The sequence below is a fragment of the Ischnura elegans genome, chromosome 3, assembly GCF_921293095.1.
Source record: "Ischnura elegans chromosome 3, ioIscEleg1.1, whole genome shotgun sequence".
NCBI classification, from domain to species: Eukaryota; Metazoa; Arthropoda; class Insecta; order Odonata; family Coenagrionidae; genus Ischnura; species Ischnura elegans.
In genome coordinates, this window is record NC_060248.1 from 131,069,483 (window position 1) to 131,093,866 (window position 24,384).

A 24,384-nucleotide genomic window follows, 5' to 3' on the forward strand; every position below is an offset into this window, starting at 1 on the left:
TCTGCCGAACTCTAAAGCCACAAAAAAGGTACACAAGCAATATACGGTTGGCGTTAGGGAGATGGAACATTTATAAAAAACACATTTCTCAGCATTTTTCAATGCATTTTTACACGTTTTCGAAAGAAAAATGCATATTTCCAAATGTACTGAAGTCAAAATTAGGGAAGGGTGAGCCTCGTGGAAATGGCCACTTACAATTCAGGGCGTTTGTTGTGACGTCACTTATGCAGGAACAGGTTGAGACGGAACGTCTGGTGAAAGTCTTCAATGACGTATGAAATGACGTCATGGGAAAAGAAGACCCGTTTCGTAGTGAGATTAAATCAATTTTTAGTTGTTATATTAGTAATTTTAATGGATCTAATGCTGATAGAAGTTCTAGAAAAACCCTACGTTAATATTTTTCAGCATTAATATCAAAACATTCCACAACGATATGCGATGTAAAACTCCTATCTACTCGTATAGAAACTAGGTCCCTGCGACGTCACGTGGAGTGGCATCGCATGGGCGCCAATCTGGCTTTTTCCAAATGCGGTTAAAATTGACCATTGCCATTCGTCTACACTGGGATTTGTAAAACCAAATAATTTGTATATTATGAATACACTTATGGCGAGTAACGAATCTCAATCAATGCCTTTCGTTTTCTTTGATGAAGGAAACTACCCTATTCATTGGAAGATTTTAAGTTTTTTTTTCACTTTTGCGAGAGAAAAATATGCTGTTTATATTAATGGTTCGTTAGTTTGTTTACGGCGCTCAGTGAGGCGTGGAAAAAAATGACCTGCTCTGCAAAGGGCTCAAATTCCAACCCATCACCCTCTCGAAGTGAGGGATTGACGGCGATAATAGATGCGGGAAGCAAACAGAGAAATGCACTTTCCTTGTAAGCCCCACGAAATGGGACGAAAATAGAAAATCCTTCGATCGTAGTGACATTTCAGGCTCTTTTATCTTTCTCAATAGTGAATAACGGTTTTAGATTTCTCGGTCTTAAATTTATACTATGTACCCCCCCGGCCCCGTAGTAATATTTTTATAAGTGCAGGGAGAACATAATCTATTATATATATAAAAGAAAGTCGAAAATCGTGTTAGTTAGAACACTTATAACTCGAGAACGGCTGCACCGATTTCAATGAGATTTGGTTCTTTGGATTCGTCTCAGGCGGGGTTAACATATAGGCCGTTAAAAAAAGGATAATTTCACACAAAAAATTCATCTCTTTCCTATGGACATGCTTTTAGGAGTTATAGTAACACAACAATTGATAAGTCGGTCAAAACTACAAATTAAATAATTTGTTTGGTTTTTACCACTTTAATAACTGCATTTTGTAACAATATAACATTTTAATTACTAAATATATTCAAAATATTAATTAAATTGAAATTACATTTTTAAAATTTAATTCGAGCTGATTGTAAGCCCAGCCGTGGCCCAGCTCGAGTTGACACTTCACTACCGTGTTTGTAAACAAATCAATAAGCAATTGTTGACAAACGGTAATGTCCGTGTTCCTGTCAAGGAATCGATAAGTTTTAACTCATTTCCTTGGAATGTTTGCAAATTAGTTTCAGTGAGCTCATCAACAAAGAGTTCCAGAATATGATTGATCACCAAAAGAATCAAAGATGGTTGATTTAGCGAGCAAGAACGAAGATGTGGATGACTAAAACGAGGTAAATTCAAATAGTTCGTACTCTGCATGGATTCGAATCTTTTAAATGTGTAACAAACAAAGACGAAATCACCAACTATCTATCTGAATATTTTAAGTCCTTGGACGTACCTGGCTTACCAAGGCACGATTTACAGAAAAATGTAGTTTCTGTGCTCATGATCTTTCGAAGCCTAAACCAGCCATAACTATCCAACGGAACGTGTTTGATCATTAAAAAAATTGGTGATGAATGTGATTCACGCAACTTTACTCAAAGGAAACTTCAAAAGTTAGGAAGTCCTCATTCCGTACATTCCATGATCTCAACTCATATGCCCTTTATGAGCTTAAACGTATTCAATTTACAATTCGTGTTGCATTCGTGATAACGATTAAAAAATCGCATGGTCATTCTTTCAGTTTTTGTGTTGTTTGTGCTCATGTGCTAATGAAAACCCATGATTTTCTCATGGTCAATTTAGCGTGCTATGTTCACGAGTCGATAAACCATCCTCTGTATTTCTTCCTTCGCTTCAAGTGCGTAGCTAGGATAGGGGGTTTTGGGCGCAGCTAATACCACGGGTCTGTAGGGTATAGAAAACTCGCTAAGGTAAGCGGGAAGTGTGGGGGCACTTCCCCCAGACATTTTTTAAGATAAATGGTTCAAAATAGTGGGTTTTGTGGCTGTGTGAATAGTTAAATATGTTTTGTTTGTTAGTCATCCGTCCCCCTAATATTAATAACAAAATCTTTCATAAAAAAATTCTCTAAGCTCTTGGGGGGGGGGTCGCTGCGTCACTGCTTTGCTTCGCTATATTTATTTAGCTTCATCCGCTTCATCTTGCACCTGATAACAAAACAAAAACTGTTGTTTCTCAGAAGGTGCTTGACGCAAGACATTAAACCCGAATGTGTAGGGCTCACCGTGGTGAGTTTACGCATGCAGTACGTTTACGCAGTGCATTTTTTCCAAACAGAGATACTAAGACTGGCGCGCCTTAAGTCATTTAATGCGAATGCTGCTTCATAGGGGCTTTTCTTGCATGATTTTGAGCATCAGTCAAGCGTCGGTCTGGGGTCGTGTCAACCTGCCCCCTGAATGGGCCAAGTGTATGCAACAGACTTGGACCTAAAAACATTTTTTTACAGCTAATAACGCAAATAGCCAACAACTGAATGCGTATAATTTTTATTTCATGAATTGCTTTATTAAACCATAATGCCCAAAATTTCTTAAGCTAAAACGTAAGAAAATTTGTTGAAAAAAATCCGCGTAAACGTGCTCCGATTCACCCTCTGTAGATTCAATAAAGAAAATGTCTTTCTGACAAGCAATTTTGGTACTCATTTACGTATTTTTATATAATTTGTATCCTTATTTTATTATAATAAATTAAACATGATTAAAAACGATACAGCGGTTCTTGATTTATAAATGGTGTAAGTAAACTGTAAGTTCATTGATTGTTAGGCGGTACGAAGTTCGCCGGGTCAGCTAGTATTTAGTTAAAAAACACTGATATGATGCTGATCCACACTTTTTAATAAAAAAACTGTGACCCAAGTTCGAATGGTATTCCGTCTTTGTAGATGAAAATCTGAAAGCTGGGAAAATAAATTCTTGATGATGACGAATAACCGTTCTTTGATCAAAAAGGTCCGATGACAATTGCATTGATGTTTTTATTGTCAAATGACCAATTTTCACCAAATTTGACCAGAATCTATTTTATATTTTTATATAGTTTAATTGACAGATACCTTTATAATTCATAATAAAAAACACAGTTAATGGTATTAGCCAAACAGTTATGCTTTCTAAAATAGTATTATTTTCTACATTCCACAGTATATCAATAAAATAGGTATATCATATGTCATAGAGTTTGTATTTCTCTCTGAGAAGAAAATTTCTTTATACTAAATTTTTCTTCTTCGTGCAAGTGAGTCCCATCCCAGTATTTGCAATATTTTCGTAATACTATCAGTCTTTCCATGATTCTCCATTATATGTCCCTTGCTTCCTTTCGTTGTGCCGTATCAGCAGATTTGTCCTCTTTTTATGAAGATACCACCCGTAAAAGTTTGTATACTCTGACAATACTTGACATTTTTATAGTAACATCTTTTTTATCCGAGGAAAAGAAATGGAAAAATGGTACGATGAGTACATGCAAACTTATGAGCAAATCTTTATTTTTCTATTAAGCATGAAAGTTTTTGCAAAGATATTGCTGAAATAATTTTGCAACTTTTACATCAGATTTTTTTCGTCCACTAGAATTATTGACGTGATTTTTAAAATTTTTATTAGTTCAAATTTTTATATTTAATCTATTTTTATAACTAATCAAGTTAGTTTTAAAATTGTCAAAGTGGGAAAATTGAAAAAAAAACAAAAACTCGAAAATATTGAAAACTTAATACTGGATTTCATAAAGGCGGTCTCTAAAATATATATAAGAATATTTTAGGGTTGTTAGTAAAAGTTTTGGACTTTTGTCCGTCTAAAGTGGTGTTTGGCCCCACTGTGCAGCGGCGGGCGATGAGGCTCAAGACTGCGAACACACTTAATGCGGTGTGCAGAAGAGAAACCATTGAGTATGTATTACTATAAAAAGAGGCTCCAGAGCGTAGCGGCCCTAATGTGAGCCCGGTCCCCGCGCGTTAATTCTCACTTCAACTTTAGCCACTTGTTGCGCAAGGATCGGCACGTTTCAATGCATTTCGCTATGAATTCCCTTCAAAACTTTATTTAAACACATATTGCTCAATCGTGGAATTGAATTTCAACACTTTCTGTTAATTTTATTTACTTTTGAAAAAAGAACGAAAAATATTGATTAAATAATAACGTTCAAATTTGCTTATAATTTATCATTCTTTCATTCTACTATTAGCACCTGTAAGATTTTTAATATTTTTATTGTTTTATCAAATCTTTAATTTTGACACAATTTTGCATTCTCATGCTAGAATGATGAAAGTAGAGAGCCAATAATATTATAAATTTAAAAAATTAAAAAAACAACGTTTTTCTCGCCAACTAAAAGGAAGAAAATTAATTTCTCTGTCCATATATGAGTCTCGATATGAATTGTCACTTAAATGGTGACATACTTTATGGCAATCATTACGACCAAAACGAAAAAACGATGGGCGCATTGTCATCAAGATCTGAGCTAGATATAAAGTTTCAATGCTCTAGCTAGTCGTTAAGTGTGTTGAAATTGAATTACAAAATTCCACCGTTACAAACAGACAGACAGACACGAAAGTAAGTGAAGAAAAACGTTGTAATAAAAAGCGGAAAAATAAGGGGAAAAGTAATACTCTCGTTCTTCAACGCAAATTGGAATGCTACTTGAATGGAAACGGAAAGCAATTATTTTATTCTAACCCTTCGGTGGCCGCGCGGGGTACCCTATTGCACGAAGCCGACACTTATCAATTTTTAGTCATGTGACCATCGCAATTTTAATGTCATGATATCACCTACGCTCTTCTCAATGAAGGCGCATCTTTGTGTACTGGAATATCCGAGGCCACCATCAACACCTTAATAACAGCAAGATGACGCGATGCGGGAGTGTTTGTTGGCATAGAGCGAATTTGATGAGTAGGCTGTTGACAGAACACGCAATTCTTCATGAGTCAAGGCTTTATAATAACTCACTAGACCAGCCATATCTATAAATGATGCACGGCGTTAAAAATTGAGTGCGTCGCAAATAAATGTTACGCAATGCGACATTAATCGAAGGTTGAGCAAACAAATGATATTAACACAAAAGGAATTATATTGCGGAGCAGAACAAGAAATTAAAGATTTATGAATAGATTAATTAAAGTATCTCGAAGAATCCCGCGACAGATGAAAGTCACCAAAAGCGTGAAAATTTATATTTACAAAATCTCTATCTGAACTCAAAGAATGTGTCAAGATGGAATGGGCAATCGAATTTTTAATATGCGGGTTCTGGTTATTTGCTGGTTACAATATACCTATCCAAAGTTAGAGGGTTCACAGCTTATACGTGGGAGACTCTAGGGACCTGGGGGGATAGATTCTTCGAACAATTAAGAACAGACCTGCTTCAGAGTCGTACGGCGTGCATCGTTCTAGAACCCCACCATAATTTCAGGTCCGAGAGAAACGATGGAATAATAGAGGTGAATTACTGAAAGGGATGATTTACGATTTCATTTTATCTGCCGACAAATAACGACTTCTAGAAATGTTAGCCATTCGAAACGCACACTAATGTCTCTATCTGGTAAACATGCCTTGTGTCCCAAAAATTTCCAGCCGCATGCCTACTTATGCGGCTTACGGGATAGTAAATACATACTAACCCGCAAGACGCCCAAGAATGCGTGTGGCAGGGGGTGTCAGGACAGGCACAAGCTTACGTGTGAAATCAAATGCTTAAAAAAATACGACTAATATTTATTAAAGTCCGTTATGGTTCGGGGGAAAAAAGAATTCCCATATCTATCCATTCGGCAAAATATGTCTCTTCATTTATTGTATCTGTCGGTCCTGGAAATATAGTGGGGCTCTAAGATGATGCCTCCGTATCGCTCTAAAAAATATCTATTCTCAATGTCTCAAGAAATATAAGTCTAGCGTGCAGCATCCGAGTCTCTAGCTTCTCCCATTCTTATCACTTTTGCGTAGATGCTATAGAGTTTAAAATTGAGATATTCGCCATAGAAAAGTTTGACATTGTTTTAGAATCATATGTTTATCGTTCCAATATTTTACACACGACCTTCTTTCTGTTCCCCCACCTTATTCCCGCTCCAGGGGCTCTAAATATAGCCAGCGGCTAATCTAAGGAGCACTTCCTCCCTTTCATGATCCCCGTCCACTCCTCAGCTCAAAGCCATCCATTCTCGCAAAGTCGAGCTATTTCGCCATTCGCGGTTCGCCGTCCACGAGACTGAGCCCCACGAAGAGCTATCCACTGTTCCTCTGCTCGCATTATCCAAACGCTGGACTTTACCTCAGCTCTGCAACGCACAAGTTGTACTCAATTTAACATAAAGTAACTCGCAATATCGGTACAATGAGATGAAATCCAGAGAATATAGAAATATCAAAAGAACGCTGTGGATAACAAATAAAGCCGACTAAGAAAGTTAAGAGAAAACTTATAACGGCACTATTGGCTTCAACGCTGATTACTTCTGATGGATAATTCCGTGAAGCGGTGAAAATAACAGCTAAATTGTATACTATGACAAAATGCAAGGATTTTCAAATGATAGATGAAAAAAGTGTACGAGTAAATGGAATATGGCTAAATAAGGAAATATGAGTTCAAATAAAATAGGAAAACATTAGTAACATTGTGCCGTACGCATTGAATTCTCACGATTTAGCTAAAGAAGAAAGCAAGAAAATGCATAATTAAGATATTCATGAGCTGCCACTGCAATATTTCTTATAAATAAATGATATCGTAATGAAATTAACGCTAATTCGTAGTCTCGTCCGCTCAACTTCCAAACGCCAGGGGGCGCGCCCTTCTTATTCGTGATTCACGCGACATTCAATGCCCGGTCTCTGTATCTTCCTCGTTTGCCGTCTGCGAATCCATCCAGGAATATAAAATAGGCTCACGCATCTCATCTGTTTGGAGCTATGCCAAGGGAGACTGCCACTAACATAGGTTTGTTTTCCTCAAGTTAGCTCAACATGGATGCAGAACTGTACTTTCGTATAAAAACTGTATGTTGCTCAGTAATAAAATCCGAATATTATTGCGTAATGGAGTGGAAGTTTTCCTCGTTGAAATAAATACTAGCAATTTTCCACGATTATAAAATTTATTATATCTTAGGTTTCATTGATACTACATCATCTTGAAGGTACCAATGGTGTGTACTGAATTCCATTTATACAATAGGGTAGTTTCCTTCATCAAAGAAAACGAAATGCATTGATTGTGATTCCTTACCCACCATTAGTGTATTCATGATACACAAATTATTTGGTTTTAGAATTCCCAGTTTAGACGAATGGCAATGGTCAATTTTAACCTCATTTGAAAAAGGCCAGATTAGCGCCCACTCCACGTGACGTCACAGGGACATAGTTTCTACACGAGAGGATAGGAGTATTAAGGTACGTTTTCATGAACGCGTTTCAGGCGAACCGACGCGAAAGCGAAATTTTCAGCCAATCAGAAGCCCGGATTTCTTCGCGTGATATGGCGTACGTTCGCCTAGCTTCGCGTCTCCCGAGATGAAATATGTTCAACTTTCGACGCGTGGGACGCGTAGAATCTCAAACATGGCCGACCAGCGAGGTTTCGTTGATGAAGTTATCATTTCGGAAATCCGGGTAATTTGGTAGAAATGATTTTGTTTTTATTATTTGTGATGGCGATAAAGTTTTAATATTATTTACGTTCATTTTTCTGTTTATTATTGCTTTACATTGCAATGTTATCCGTAAGCCGGTGCATCAAAGACAATGATTGAACAGCGTATTATCATGGATATTAAAGCTGTTAGGAGATGTTTGTGTATTTCGACACATAAAAACCTTAATTGGAGGTATTCCTGAGGCATAATCATTCGCGATCATGTTGAATGACGTGATTAAAGTCGTCATACTAGACGCAATCCATGCTAAGGATATCACCCAGCACGTTAAAATCACCTCTAGATCGATGTAAAAAGCGTACAAACAAAGTTTTATTGCGCATATGCACTAGATATGGATATGGAGTAACTACTTAGTGCAATTGTGTGCATCAAGTATTACTCTTAAGCTTACAAAGGGAAAGTTTAATCACATCTTATTCACATTTCAACGCAAAGGTTGATTATGAACATTAATAAAATATTACTGTGTTTGTGTAGACTTTTGTTATGGCAACCGATTTAGTCCAGTGGTTAGCGCTCAACGCTTCCACGCGGAGGGCCCGCGTTCGATGCTGTTAGCAGGTGTATTTTTTTAAAATTTTTTATGTATATTTTTGGCATAAACTTACGTTATACTATTAATTTTGTGATTTTAAATCATAAGAGTGTTTTCTGGATTGAAAATATTTCACATGTGCACGCTACGTATGTTTTATTATCTTTTGATTTTGATAGTTTTTATCGAACTGCTGTGGCCATTTCGGTATCAATTACCAAACCTGTTTGATATAATTTATCAAATTGGATTGGTAATTGTTACTAAATTTTTCAATGAGCCATATGACGACCGAAAATTTTGATAAATTTCATCAGAATTCGATAGTACTAACTAAACCATTTCTGGGGACATTCTTAAGTAATTAAAAAATGACTCGCGGTCGTTAAGCCTCATCTCTTGGAGGAGATGATGGTAGTCTCCCTGCCTTCTGCGTTCCTCAAATATTGGGCGAACCCACCACCTTTTTCTTGCATATCGCCGTCTTCTTAGTAAAACAAGGCCCAATAAGGCATTAAACCTCCATTCCATTTGTACAGGATTCAATGGCAGTACTGCATCCATTTCTTCCCTTCAAATATTTTCGCAGAAATACACTCCAACTCATATATCTGAAAGTTAGTTTGCAACCACGGTCGTGTCGTTTCTTTTTTTATAATTTCTTCTTTGCCGTAGATGTCGCGCAAGCACATCCTACGCGCAGGTTCGCTTTCGCTTGCATGTGAACGGTTCACGCGAATACGTGACGCGTATTGTCGCGCGCGTGCGCCTCTGACGCGTTTATGAAAACGTACCTTTACTTCGTCTGAAATTACCAATGCATGTATGAGGCACAGAGCTTAGGGAAACATCTCTTAATAATCACACATTAAAATTACCTAAGTTCGGAAAGTTTTCTTCGTTTGATAGGGTAATAATCCTTATTTAAGCCAAGCGCTACCAGCTAACAGGGTACTCTGCTACCTGCTAGCAGCATGCATCGTATCAGCGCTCAAAGCCTCGCCCCAAGGCCACCTCCCACGGCGACAGCGGGAACCAGAACGACGTCACACGGAGATTTCCCGGCATTCATACTTAGCCGTCGCGTTTTCGCGCGCTTGAAAATTATCAGTTTTCATTTAATCGCGAAAAATATGTATCGACATTAAAAAATCTAAGAGCGTGAAATGCGTACTGCAGGAGTAATAATAATCTTTCGATTTAGGCAATAAAAAATTAAAGTAAACCACCCTATTACAACACTGGAAAACCTGAAGAACCTCTATTCCCACGTCCGTTCTTTTTCAGGTTTTCATATCTCCTCCCCCTTCTCTCTCCCCTTAATTCCCTCACTCCAGTTAAAAATAGTATAAATTGAACGCAGGACAAATCATTTGTACCTAGAAGATGAATTGTAGCATTGACACCTAGATTGCTATAAATTTTATAATCATGAAAAATTGCAAGCATTTATTTCAATATTGCGTAATTAGCTTACAACTGCCAGTTCAATCATGTTTGCTCAAATAACGTCATCGCAAGGGAGCCAAATAAAGCGATGAAGTTCGTTGTGGTTAAAAAAAAAGGTTGCAAATGTAAAGATTTAGTGGGTGGCTATGTAATTCTACTCTCTACTGGCATCACGTAAACGTATTATTTACTGGATTCTGACGTCACGATCAGCCAACATGGCGATGGGTCGTTTGGAGCGCAAGATTCAAAGACAATTTTCAAATTGGAATTTTACGAATAATACGCAAGTTAGAGAAGAACTGCTTTCATTTTAATTTTTAGCACGAAGGATATTTTTTTATCGCATAATCAACCATTTTCAGTGGAATTCCCCATTCCTGTTGGCGCGGAACAAAGTACAAAAACAAAGGGGAGTATTGTAATGAAAACGGTGGCTTTCGTGTGTACGCGTCATCGCTCGTCGATGTTTCGTCGGAGGTACCTGTGAATTGTGTTGGCAATTCCATTAGTGAAGTTACGGAGTAAAAAGGAATGTTATAGGGCTATGTGAAGGACGCTATTTCCGTCCCCCCTCAACCAACCACCCGGAACAGTCAGCAGAACAGGTTCACTGCTGATGTGAACTCAATGGATGCTAAGACAGTTTCCAAAAGTGCCAAAGGTGCTACCTTCAATAAGTAGGTAATCATTAATAATAGATATTGAACTAAATACTTGTGATTATTCACGATTATAAAATTTATTACGACTAACCTACTAGTTTGAGCCTCCACCAACCGCATTGCCAAGCTCTAAAAAAATATACCACACCGACACCTAGCTGTGGTAACGATTGGATTATAAATGAACTATGTTTTACCTCATAATCTTGGGCGATGCATAAGAAAGAGCAATGGAAGCCAAGTTAATGGATAGAAAATGCATCGCGTGAGTTTCGGATTGGAAAGTTTTTGGGATCATTTAGTGAGTGAAAACTTTTTCCGGGCTCACAAATGAGTGAAATTCCTCGAAACCTATCGCCACGCTCATACCCACTCGCACAAAAATTTACTTCTTCGTGAAAACTATGCAAACATTGCAGATAAATTGGCAGCCTTCACCCCGAATTCGTGAAATGCTCATGCAAATGACCGAAAGGGCTCAGTCTCTCACCTAGCAATCCTAATTTATCATTTGGAATCATATCGAGAAAATCATACAGCATCAACGACACCCATACATTTAGATTTTTTTTTAATCGCTTTACCTTCATTTTTTGCTATGGTTTAATATTTATTCTTTTAACTTGATAGTCTAACTTTTTTCCACTACCGACTTCAGGTTTCATCCATTTATGTAGCATATTAAAATTTGGCCAGCCATAGCATTGTAATTAATTCTTCATATGTAGTAGTCCATAGAAATGAGCTCTTGTCACATCACTGTGATCGTAATGATAAAGATGATAATTTTTTTTTCAATTTGCAAATGACATGTTCACATGTTGAAACCATTTTCGGTGTTGTGTAAAATACAGGGTGGAGAAAAATTGTCACGAATATAAATCATTTTTCAAATCGAAGGTTGACTTTGATGTATCCGAGCGGTTGAATCGACTTCCAAATCGTTTCGTAATAATTTGTCCATATATTTATGGCCTGGTATGGTTTTTGGAGAAGGCGACCGACAGCTTAAGCCTGAATCACACGAGCATTTTATCCGTCATTTCCGAGTGATCAATCACTATCGCGATCACTAGGCGAAATGATCGTCGCCGGCAATTGTTTTTCCCGATCACGATCGCGATGAGGATTCCCATCGCTATTTTTCATCACTCGTCCGGTCGCTTTTTCCGTCGCGAAAACCGTCACTAAAACCTCATATCAGCCAATCGGAACGCATTCGCACTATAGCAGAACGCATTATATTCGTCGAGAGATTTAACCCTGGATAACTGATGCCATTACGAAGCAAAATTATCAACGACGTTTAGGTCGAAAACGCTCCATTACCATTGTGTAGCATTTTTAAACTACATAAACTTTTTATTAAGCGCTGCGATTGGCCGCGAGTTTGCTGTTGAGCTAGTGTGCTTGCCTTGGAACACATCGCGATATATACGGCAGGAAAAGCATTCGAGAACTTGAGTTGTCTAAAGCATCCGGCGAAACGGCAAACTCGCGACCGATCGCAGCGCTTGGCTAAAAGTTTATGTAGTTTAAAAATTATTCGTTGTCAACCTAAACATCATTGGCAATTTTGATTATTAATGGCATCAACCAACCATGGTTAAAATTTCATGACAACATTTTTCTACGCACTCTCTATTTAATGTGGAAATTTTACCATTTTTATATTTAAATAACGATACAAAAGTTTGTGTGGTATAAAATGGTTCGTTTTCAACGTAATCATCATTGGCAATTTTGATTTATAATTGCATCAGCCATCCAGGGTTAAAATTTCGTGACAAAATTTTTCTACGCACTGTCCATTTACTGTGGCAGTTTTACCATTTAAACATTTTAATATCGAAACAAAAGTTTATGTAGTTTAAAATGATTCGTTTTCAACGTAAACATCATTGGTAATTTTGATTATTAATGGCATAAGCCAACCAGGTTTAAAATTTCGTGACAAAATTTTTCTACACCCTGCCTAATTATTGTGGAAATTTTACCATTTTTATATTTTAATATGGATATACATTTGGTTAGAGGAGACACTGTTTTAATGACACCTCGCTTGATTACACAGGCCAACAATGAAAAAACTTTTATTGAAAATACCTTATTCATATGTTTTTTAAGTTGCTGAATCCAAATGCGATGGTTTTAAAGTTGTATCACCCACCATTTATTCACATTTTACAGTTAAATTTATGAAATCAAGCAATATTTGTAGAATTTAACAGCTTTTTTAAAGTTATAATAAAATTAAAAGTAGGTCTAATGAACGAAGATAATGGGGGATTACTGTTGGTACTTGACCGAGAAGTCCAGCAAGCGATTCATCGCAGAAAAAGCTACACAAGAAGCTTTAAGGAAAAAAGGGAAAGTAAATGTAGACCAAATCCAGTCGACAAGTGAACCCTGTATTATCACGCTATAGGAGATACAAAAAATTTTATCACGATGTAGTGAACAGTAAATACAAACAATTTTATGATGTAACACAGTGTTTCATTGATTTCCCTATATACCGTATAAGGGTATTAGACTTAAATATTAAAATACATTATGCTTGGAAACTATGGGTGATACAAAGAAACTAAGGCCAGGTTTAGATTCGGCACATAAAAATCTGTAAAGATGAGCTATTAAAATAAGTTTTCAAACAAAATTTGTTTGTTGGCCTGTGTTATTTTGACTGATTCCTTCACGTCGGAGTTTTCCCGAGCAGCTGACGGTGGGTGTGTGCATGATGGCACTTCCGTCCCAATGCACGTGGCGTTCCCTTCAACCCCCTCCGCCCATATCCCTCTCCCGCTTTTGACGGCGGCGCCGCATGGCACGGGGGCACTTTCCGCGACTTCCCCTGGCGTCGCGGCGGGGGGCTGCTACTCTAGGACAAGGAGGAGGTGGGGGGGCCGAGCGTCCGAGGCGTCCGGAGGGGAGGGGGGAGGTGAGGAGCACCCTCCCTCCCCTCCAGCGCATTTGCCGTCGGTTGCCAGTCATCCGCTCGGGCAAGACCGAGCGAGACTGCACCGCGTGTGTGTCTCTAACTCTTAAGTGCGTGTTTTCTCCCGATCGTCTTCTGTCACGCACGGCGCTCAAGCTGGACCATCCAATAAAGAGGAGATCTCATGAAAGGCGTGGATAGGATAGCTGGACCCTCTCGTTGGCTGCTGGAATCTGCTCCGATCCTCGTCGGCCGCTGATCTACGGGTGAGTCTAGTCCGCGAATAGTCCAGCGAGAGGTGAAGGTGGCCGTGGTGTCGTCACGGTCGGAAGATATTGCGAGTACTTGTCATCTATCTTTTGGTGAGGGTGTTGCCAAAATATTCCGACAACTCGATTTGACCCGAGTGGAGGATTCTGTATTCGCCCATTAAATTAGCTGTCACCCAGCGTGTCTCACAAAATGGTCTTACAAGTGTCGTGACGAGAACCTGCGTTTAATTTGAATTCCTTCGGGAAAGTAATTGAGGGGGTGAGAAGCCAAGGGGTGCAAGCGATATTTTATTCTACACAGAGTTGAGTATAGAAATTAGACAAAGAAAACAAATTTGATCAACTAGATAGTTGGTAACGCATTTGATTTTCTACGCTATGTTAGCACAAAATAGAGACTCATTCGTATCACTTGGCCAGCAAGTTTTTTAAAAATATTTCTTCCATAAATTTCTGTGCCTAACTCTGTTAGCAAAAGAATCACTTCTTCCCCTTGGCTACTCACCCCATCAATTGTAATAAGGGTTCTTAAGCAAATGTTATATTTTTATATAGAGACTCATTCGTATCACTTGGCCAGCAAGTTTTTAAAAAATATTTCTTCCATCAATTTCTGTGCCTAACTCTGTTAGCAAAAGAATCACTTCTTCCCCTTGGCTACTCACCCCATCAATTGTAATAAGGGTTCTTAAGCAAATGTTATATTTTTATATAGAGACTCATTCGTATCACTTGGCCAGCAAGTTTTTAAAAAATATTTCTTCCATCAATTTCTGTGCCTAACTCTGTTAGCAAAAGAATCACTTCTTCCCCTTGGCTACTCACCCCATCAATTGTAATAAGGGTTCTTAAGCAAATGTTATATTTTTATATAGAGACTCATTCGTATCACTTGGCCAGCAAGTTTTTTAAAAATATTTCTTCCATCAATTTCTGTGCCTAACTCTGTTAGCAAAAGAATCACTTCTATCATCTAGATGATTGAATCTATCGAATTCATGCCATACGTTGCGAGTGCAAACACTGTTGTAAACATTGGGAATAAATGAATCGCTCTACGCTCAAACCCGTGCTGCAAACGTAATTGAAAACCGATTCAAAAGTGAACAAGGTGACAGCGATAATCTCGCTTATATACGGAAGGAAATCTTCTCCATTGAGTTTGCTAGGACTGGCAGGGAGCCATGTGAACTCCAGGGCCAAGTGTGCACCATGATGCCATGAGATTATAACAGACATTGTTTTTGAAATAAAAATTGACCGAGGTTTCTTGGACGAATATCTATAACCTATACCACTTCTTTTTTTAAAGATAGCATCTTGGGCTTCGATGATTAATCTTTATCGTCAGGCGTAAATTATTAACTAAATTCAAAGAACTTACACATGATGACCATTATCATTAATCATTGAAAACCGGGTCGCTTTTTTCAAAACAGAAGTGGTATTAGTGAGAGATATTCAGCCAAGAAAACTTATAATGGAATACCACATAGTTTAACATAAGTTAATGAAATAAATCACTAATTTTCACTCAAATGTTTTAATAGTTATTTGATAATTACTTTTTCAGTCCAAGTTATTGGAGGCAATAGTTAATAAATTTTAATCACGAAATATTGGAGCTATTTATTTTGACAGAATAAATCGCGGTTAGGATTCCGAATTTTAAGTATAGGTGCTCATTTATTTTTAATGAATATGGCATTAATTTATTGGGGGAAATAGTTATAAGTTCCTTGAACGAAATACTGTGGGTGTATCATTAGACGGAATTATTCACGGTACTGTTTACGAACAGCTGATTGTGTATGTTGTGCCGTGAAAATTAGTTCCGGATTTTCCCCAGTAGCGGCTCTGGCGTGCTAGGAGTTTGCCTTGCGTATTGGTCGGAATGTTTTGGCAACACTACTCAGCCTACACAACCCTGAGTCGAAATATACGATTGAGCTGGAGGTATCTAAGAAACGACGCGTCGTTTCTTCGTCGCGACGTGGCGTTCTTTACGAGTGGTCGCAGAGATTTTTTCTACAGATTACCCGATCACTAGTTCAGTGATTTTGGAGCGCATTTCAAGACCAGCACTCCGTCCGTCGGATGGGACGTTTAAGATTTGGTAACATTGCCACTTCGCTCAGAGTTAACTAATGTCGACGCCGGGTTTCTCTCCACCCTTTCTTCTCCATCCGCCCCTCATGGCCTAAAGCCTGAATCACACGATCATTTTTTTTCGTCGCGAAAAATGGTCACTTGAGCGATCGCTTTCCTCAACGGGAAAAGCGATCGCTCTAGTGATCATTTTTCTGAATCACACGGTCCCTCCCGCCGTCGCTTATCGCATCACTTTCGATGCCACAGCTCGTTGTCATAGGACCCGCATAAAGTTTATCTATATCATTCCCACGTTTGTCAAACGTTGCGCTGCAATCGCTCCATACGGGCATGCGTTCCGATTGGCTGATATGGGGTTTTAGGGACGGTTTTAGCGACGGGAAAAGCGACCGGACGAGTGATGAAAAATAGTGATTGGAATCCTCATCGCGATCGTGATCGGGAAAAACAATTGCCGGCGACGATCATTTGCGAGTGATCATTCTAGTGATCGCGATAGTGATCACTCGGAAATGACGGATAAAATGCTCGTGTGATTCAGCAGGTTTAAGCTGTCGGTCGCCTCCTCCAAAAACCATACCAGGCCATAAATATATGGACAAATTATTACGAAACGATTTGGAAGTTGATTCAAACGCTCGGATACATCAAAGTCAGCCTTCGATTTGAAAAATGATTTATATTCGTTGGTAGTTAAATGTGTTTGGGCTTCTTCTTCTTGGGGGTGGTTGTGTAGTTTGTTCCGCCATGGCCCGATTGGAGATATTGAGAATCATGGTCGCCAATGCGTCATTGGCTCAACAGCCGCGAGTTTTCGTGTGTTGTCGCGGTGACCCCCAAATAAACAAGTGGGAGGGGAGGTTGCCATGACTCCCCCCCCCCCCCCTCCGCTCTGATTCACTCGTCCCTCCCACCATAACGGCAGTCAGCTGTTCTTCGCGGTTTTCAATGCCAGCCACTCCTCTCGGCTGGCCACGACCTAGGGTCGGAGTCGAGTCAGAGGCAGATGGTACTGCATGCCACGTGCAATATGAAGCCATTCCAGTCGCTCGGCAATCCATATTATAAATGGGGAGGTATATAAAAATTGTGGTCGTTATCTCCAAGATGGTTGAGAAATTTCCGTGCAGGGCTACCTTTTCGGAGTATCGCTGCAGTTGTAACTGTTAAATATTCTATGAGAAGAAGCGACCGGCAGGGGTTGCGAAGCGTTGCGCTCTTACCACGTTTTCACGAACTCGATATTTTGTCTGTTTTTGCTTTGGTACATCCAGACAAAATCTTCCAAATTTATCCCTCTTTCCGATTATCTATTGATTGAAAATTTTCAGGACTGGTCATAACAAGATTACAAAGAATTCTTGCGCGATTTCTAGTTCTTCAGTGGCAATATGGGGTAAAATTTTCGACTATTAACATTTGTATGAATAGCTTAGTGGCAGCATTAATTTTGTCGATTTAATTCTTCGCACTTAAAGGTGGCGTACTCTGGCGGAGTAAATATATGATGATAATTTTATATCACTCCTGTGTCAAATGCAAAGCGAATGTTCACATCGTTTTTCGTTTTGAACATTTAGTCATTAATTGTCAAATTTAAGAATGGGGCCGTGGGCCAAGGCTAGGTGGCTGATTTTCTTCTTTTCATTTCCAATTACAACTTCAGTTTTTAAAATTTATTTTGCATGTTTTATGATACTTTACTGATAAACCCGCGATAACAATACTTTTCATATGATAATGGACCCCAAAAACTTGAACGTGCCGCAATATTATTATTTGTGGGGTTTTTACTTAAACGGATCCTTACTTGTTGAGTGGCTTTGCAATCTACTAGATTTATTTCCGAAATAATCAAGTAATAGTCAGCGGTAACCCGGAATCACCCGTATTTAACTGCTTATGCAATAATTTCAAGGAGGAAAAATTATTTAAACTCATCATAATAAAACAGTTGTAAACTACACACTTTCACAAGTTTTCTTGTATCTGCTCTTAACAATACTCAAAGATTAAGTATTTATTAGGAGGGCTTGGCAGGCGGAGGATCCTAGCCTGGTGTAGGCTAATAGGGTAGTTTCCTTCATCAAAGAAAACGAAATGCATTGATTGCGATTCGTTACCCACCATTAGTGTATTCATAGTATACAAATTATTTGGTTTTAGAAATCCCAGTTTAGACGAATGGCAATGGCCAATTTTAACCTCATTCGAAAAAAGCAAGTTTGGCGCCCATGTGATTCCACTCCACGTGACGTCACAGGGACCTAGTTTCTATACGAGTAGATATAAGTTTTACATTGTTTGAGATTACCAATGCATGCATGAGGCACAGAGCTCAGGGAAACATCTCTTAATAATCACACATTAAAAATACCTAAGTTCGGAAAGTTTTCCTTCGTTTGATAGGGGAATAATAATCCTTATTTAAGCCAAGCGCTACCTGCTAGCAGGATACTCAGCTACCTGCTAGCAGCCTGCGTCGTATCAGCGCTCAAGCCTCGCCCCAAGGTCACCTCGCACGCCTACAGCTGGAACCAGAAGTACGTCACACGGACTTTTCCCATCATTCCTACTTAGCCGTCGCGTTTTCGCGCGCTTGAAAGTTTTCGCTTCTCGTTTAATCGCGAAAAATAGATATCGTCATTTAAAAATCTGAAAGCGTGAAATGCGCACTACAGGAGTAATAACCTTTCGATTTAGGCAATAAAAATTAGTAGGAAACCACCCTATTATTTTCCTCATAAAATATTTGCCGGTTTCTGTTTTGTTCTCAGTTAACCGGTTTCCTATTTGTTAAGTTTTATGAAGTGGGGCGATAAACAAACGAAGGAAGGTAGTACAACGTAATCTGCGAAGTTTATTTTTATTACAACGAACGCCAATAACCAACTTACATCAACCTAATGATATTGAGGTGGAATACTTAGCATTATATTTTAGGCTCATCGATCCTAGAATCGGTGCTATAAGACCACAAAGCATCAGTTGATTGGTATTTCTATAATGTGTAGTCCGAATGTATAAAGACAAAGTGCATAACACACACTTACTCAACGTTCCCTCAATTTCATTTTCTACGGAACCAATTTTTTTCTCATAAATCGTAAATTTCCACGGAAATGCTTTTGAGAGGCAAATTAGTAGCATCTAAAAATATCTTTTGTTTTAATTTGATCGTGACACATGCAGAATTCATCTACACCTACGTGCTACCACACAAGCCGCCTCAACAGGCGTGTGGTAAGGGGTGTCAGCACACCAGCCATTTACAAATGATAATGAAACACGCATTTCACGAAACTCCTACTTATATTTACTAAAGTTCTTTATTGTTCGGGGGAATAACATATTACCATTCTTATCATTTGGGCAAAATATCTTTCTTAACTTGTTTAAATTTATTCTACGAAAGGTTTGGAATAGGATACAAGGAATGGCCATTGAGTATTTCGCTTTTGGGTATCTTTACAATCGTGTTTGACTTTCCATCGATCGCCTCCGCTGGTTTATTTGCTTTGTACCCTAAATAAGCATAAGTTCAGTATGAAGAGCTGCTAAAGACTTTGATACTTCGCGCTCGGCATTTTCTTGTGTAAATAAATATAACAAGAATTATTACATCATTAATTATATCATTGTGACGCAGATGATATGATTTTGTACCCGCAGCATATCTTGAGCAACATTATGAACAATGAAATGAGAGACATGATTTGCGATGGGGATAGGTATATCCTTTTATATTTATGGAAAATAATAGACCAGAATCAAAATTTTGTTGCAATTGCAATCGTAGTGCCATGTGTTACGTCTCGAGGCTTTTTCACAATATATTTTCTTTTCAGTCTTTACTTATATGGGAATGTCAGCATAAAAACAAAACCTACAATTTTCTTAATAATCTCCCCCAACATTTCCCCAAGAAAAACCTGGTTACCCAACGTATCATTCATACATAAGTAAAATGTCAACATAACGAACATGATATAATTATGTGAACACAAACAGAATTTGATGAACGTTACCCATCATTATAATCCTACTCTTATTCAGGCTTACGGCTTTTATCCTAATTACTCTCCCTGTACACGTTAGAGGTAGGCGCCTGTTAGAGAGCCGTCGCGAAGTTTTCTTGAATTAAGTAATTGCTATATTCGCGTATGACCTTCTAAGTAATTAACTCGCGAAATTAATTCTATAAGTGAATATTCGCGGAGACAAAATGAATTTTTGTTTGAATTGTGTTAAAATGCTTTGAAATGTGTACGTAAGTATATGTTTTAACTTCTCTCATGCACGCGTCTACTCATACGAATAGAGTCTGAATCACACGATGATTTTTCATCTACCCTCGAACAACGATGCGCTCATTAAGGCTGCTTGCTGGGTGGTATGTAGGTTTTTAGATATTTTGATGAATCACCATTCGTGAGTCGGCTATCGAGAGCATCAATTTTGATTTATTGAGTGTTACAGCTGCTCTTTTCCGCCCACCGTTCAATTAGTACGTCACTCTAAAATTAGGTGCGAACAATAGGCTTCGCCAGATGCGATCAGAAACTGACCTTCCTCCGCCAGCCAATAACCTGCGTATATAGGTTTCCCACTCATCAATTACCCGCTGTCCCGAGCTTCACATCCTCCGCCGACAACATCAGCACCATCTGTGTACACATGCCAAGCCATTGGGGAAGGCGAATGCAGGACGTCGATGTGTAGAAGAATGATTTACGCCCGAGATGAGATTAGTTTGCACCCTGCCACTGGGTCGAATGTGATTAGTCTCGCCGTACGTGTAATCAGGGAAGAAAATTAAGAGAGATCGCATCTCTATTGCTCGAGCAGGTGTAATTGACGTTTTATTTCTTAAGTCTTCCACACTTAAGCTTCCATCTTGAGATTTTCAATTTCAGATTTTAGTTATCTTATATATATTTCAATATTTTAGCATTACTTATACACATGGCAGCATTAGCCTATGCCTTAAATACGAAAAATATATAAGGTGAATTTTTTAATACATGATCTTATACTGTCCTGGTGGATCGTATTTACGATGTTTTCTCGATCTGTAGAACAGGTATAGGTTTATAAATGCGGACGTCTCGTTAGCTAAGACTGCCACCATCTTCAGGCCACGAAAGGACTTATTTTTAATTCTGAAATTAAATTTTCTTATCGCTATTGTTTGCGGCGAACAGGTAGGTATTTATGAAGGGTATGGTTATGCAAGAGTTTAAAGAAATGGTTAGAATAGAGTCTGAGGTGGAGTTTTGCGCTTTACGGAGGGGGAACGTGAGAGGGCACTTAGGAGGGAGGACGAGAGAGAAGTGGAGGACTTTGAGATGTGGGTGTTTAGAAGAATGGAGGAGAGGAGAGACAGGTGAGATAGATGAGATGCGGAGGAGACAGAAGGTCTGGATGGAGCGAGTACTGAGCGGGGAGGGGATGTTGGAAACGGTGTTGGAGGGAAGAATGCAGGGTGAACGAGGGAGGGGAAGGAAGAGAATGGGGTTTTTAGATAAAATGAAAGTGAGATTTGAATTAGCCCTATGGCGGGATTTTTTCAATATGTAAAAGATTTAAAGACCGGATCCTTACCTGTACCTAAAATACATTTTTTAAAGTATGAAATACAGGTAAATCCTAGTCTAAGCAATACGAGTCTATTCAGACGTTCAGGACTCACGGGAAATCACGAACGAATGCTTTATTTATGTAACTAATTATGGCTTGCCTTTCAAGATTGAAAAATGAGAAGACATTTCAATTGAAAAGAATTGTAAATCTATGAACATGGTATTCTACCAGGCACAATTATGAAGGTAGCCTTCAGTAATTATTAAGGTATCCTTAAAAGTCATTTAATGATGCCTGGAGTAATAAAATTCGTTCAAAGTGGTGATTCCGAGAGCCAAGCACGAGGCTCAATGGTTTGCCACCGCCTTCATAGAGAAAGCACGTTTACGAAGGCCCTCTCCCCCTCAGGGATTTCCGTAATCAGGTGATGGTTTTTCGAGCGAGAGTTATGTGAATGTCGGCTATCGATCCACACAGACGCGGAAACAGAAACTTACCTGCGTCGGACCCCAACCGAAAGGCGAGGTCGTGACTCATCCATAATGCTAGTGCGTTATCGAGGCTTCGAATGGAAATGTAGGCACACAAGAAAACGCGGAAGGACTACGGGTAATTCATTATCACTGAACAATGGGGTGGTTTCCTATTATTTTTTCATTACCTAAATCGAAAGATTATTACTCCTGGAGTACGTATTTCACGCTTTTAGATTTTTAATGACGATATCTATTTTTGGCGATTAAATGAAAACTGAAAATTTTCAAGAGCGCGAAAACGCGACGGCTAAGTATGAATCATGGGAAAAGCCCGCGTGACGTCATTCTGGTTCCCACTATTGCCGTGTGAGGTGACCTTGGGGCGAGGTTTTGAGCGCTGATACGATGCAGGCTGCTGGCAGGTAGCAGAGTACCCTGCTAGCAGGTAGCGCTTGGATTAAATAAGGATGATTAATACCTGTTAATACCCTATCAAACGAAGTAAACTTTCCAATCTTAGGCAGTTTTAATAAGTGATTATTAAGACATGTTTCCCTGAGCTCTGTGCCTCATGCATGCGTTGGTAATCTCAGACGATGTAAAACTCCTATCTACTCGTATAGATACTAGGTCCCTGTGACGTCACGTGGAATGGCATCGCATGGGCGCCAATCTGGCTTTTTTTAAATGCGGTTAAAATTGACATTCGTCTAAACTGGGATTTCTAAAACCAAATAATTTGTAAATTATGAATACACTAATGTTGAGTAACGAATCTCTATCAATTTCTTTGCCTTTTGTTTTCTTTGATGAAGGAAACTACCCTATTCTAAACAAACACTTTTCGTTTATTTTGTGAAAAGAATTTAGTTTTCATAGATAGCTTCCATAAACTTTAAAAAAGCAGTATAATGGGAAGCAGAACGTTTAAAAGTCAATGACTACGTTTTGATATTAATGCTTTTTTAAGCTCTACTATCCAATGTTAGTATCATTTTCAAGTAACTACAGTGAAACGATTCATCTGCTAATAACACAGAATAACACTGTCTTAGTTGAACACTCGCATATGAGTCTTCCTGGCCTAAGGAATATTCAAGTTTATTTTTGTTAATATTTTAATATCAAGCCAATAACAAAAATGAAAATAGAAAAAATATGCTCCTATGGGCAAGAAAATTAACGAGAAATGAATTAATAATGGAATTCAATTAAAATTAAATAGCTGTTTAATTCAAATGATTATTTGACAAAACTGTTTTCATATGTTTTCTTATGTCACAAAAACATTTTTACTCGGGCAACGGAAATATTGGCACAGATTTGAACAGCGAAATAGGCGCTTTCAATAAAAGCTTGTTTACTGTATAACTAGTTGGATCTCACTTATAAGTAGAAGCTTCCAGTTTGTAAGTTATCCATTCTAAGATGATGAACGAGAAATTTTTACTAATTTTGTTATTCCTGAAGGAAAATGTGTCTTTCGTCATTTTTTTCCACTGAATCATAATGTTTTTGGGATTTTATTTTTCGTTGTGACAGAGAAACTCAAGGGTGGAGTTTTACCGAGTAATAGATGCCGGAAAGGAGTGATGTTTTTTTCGCATCTTACTCCCTTTCTATTTTCAATGCTGTTCATGCTCATATTACCCCATCTTACCCCACTGCTCCCTTCAATTTAGAGCAGAGATCTTCTTTGGAAACTATCCAACCCTTAAATTAAGGTTCTTTGGCTTAGTCAAGGGTAATGAGTGTTGCACATCCACTTTTAATATTTTGAAATGTTCTTTTGAAACTCCCATGCCCAGAGCACATTTTTGTAGCGCTGAGAGAAGACATTTTTTAGGCGTTAAATGTGAATTATGCTACGACAAACACCGCGATGAATTCTGGTTTTACTCTCGGTTAAATAATACAAAGAATGACTTGAATGTATATCGGGAAAATTAGTTTTCTATATCTCAAGCACGTTTTCTATTAATCTCTCGCTCCGGTCATTGGATATGATATGGCATTCGGATTCCGGATTCATAATATGACATGAAATGATCCATCGATTTTAGTATATTTACTGCCTGACATTTTGCCGTCGTCAAGCTATAAGTATATGGAAAAGTACTTTTTCTGACGTTGCATATGCAGTTTATGTGATAAATATCTAAACAACATAAATCAATGATCTTTCCATTCTATTCGAACCTACAACATAAATCAATGGCTAAGGGCTCAGTTATGCTAATGCGATCGTTTATATTTGATGTTACCGTTCCTATAAATCTATTAAG

The 24,384-nt window shown here is 38.4% G+C and overlaps 1 protein-coding gene across 2 annotated transcripts in view; it reads left to right on the forward strand.

Moving 5' to 3' along the window:
• The first annotated feature begins 13,701 nt into the window (after positions 1-13,701).
• The window catches only part of LOC124156587 (synaptic vesicle glycoprotein 2C-like), an 82,840-nt gene continuing 72,157 nt past the window's right edge, over positions 13,702-24,384 (forward strand). For both annotated transcript variants that reach the window (XM_046531224.1, XM_046531225.1), the window contains exon 1: positions 13,702-13,922. The gene's annotated coding sequence lies outside the window, so the exon portion shown is untranslated. The remainder of the gene's footprint in view (positions 13,923-24,384) is intronic.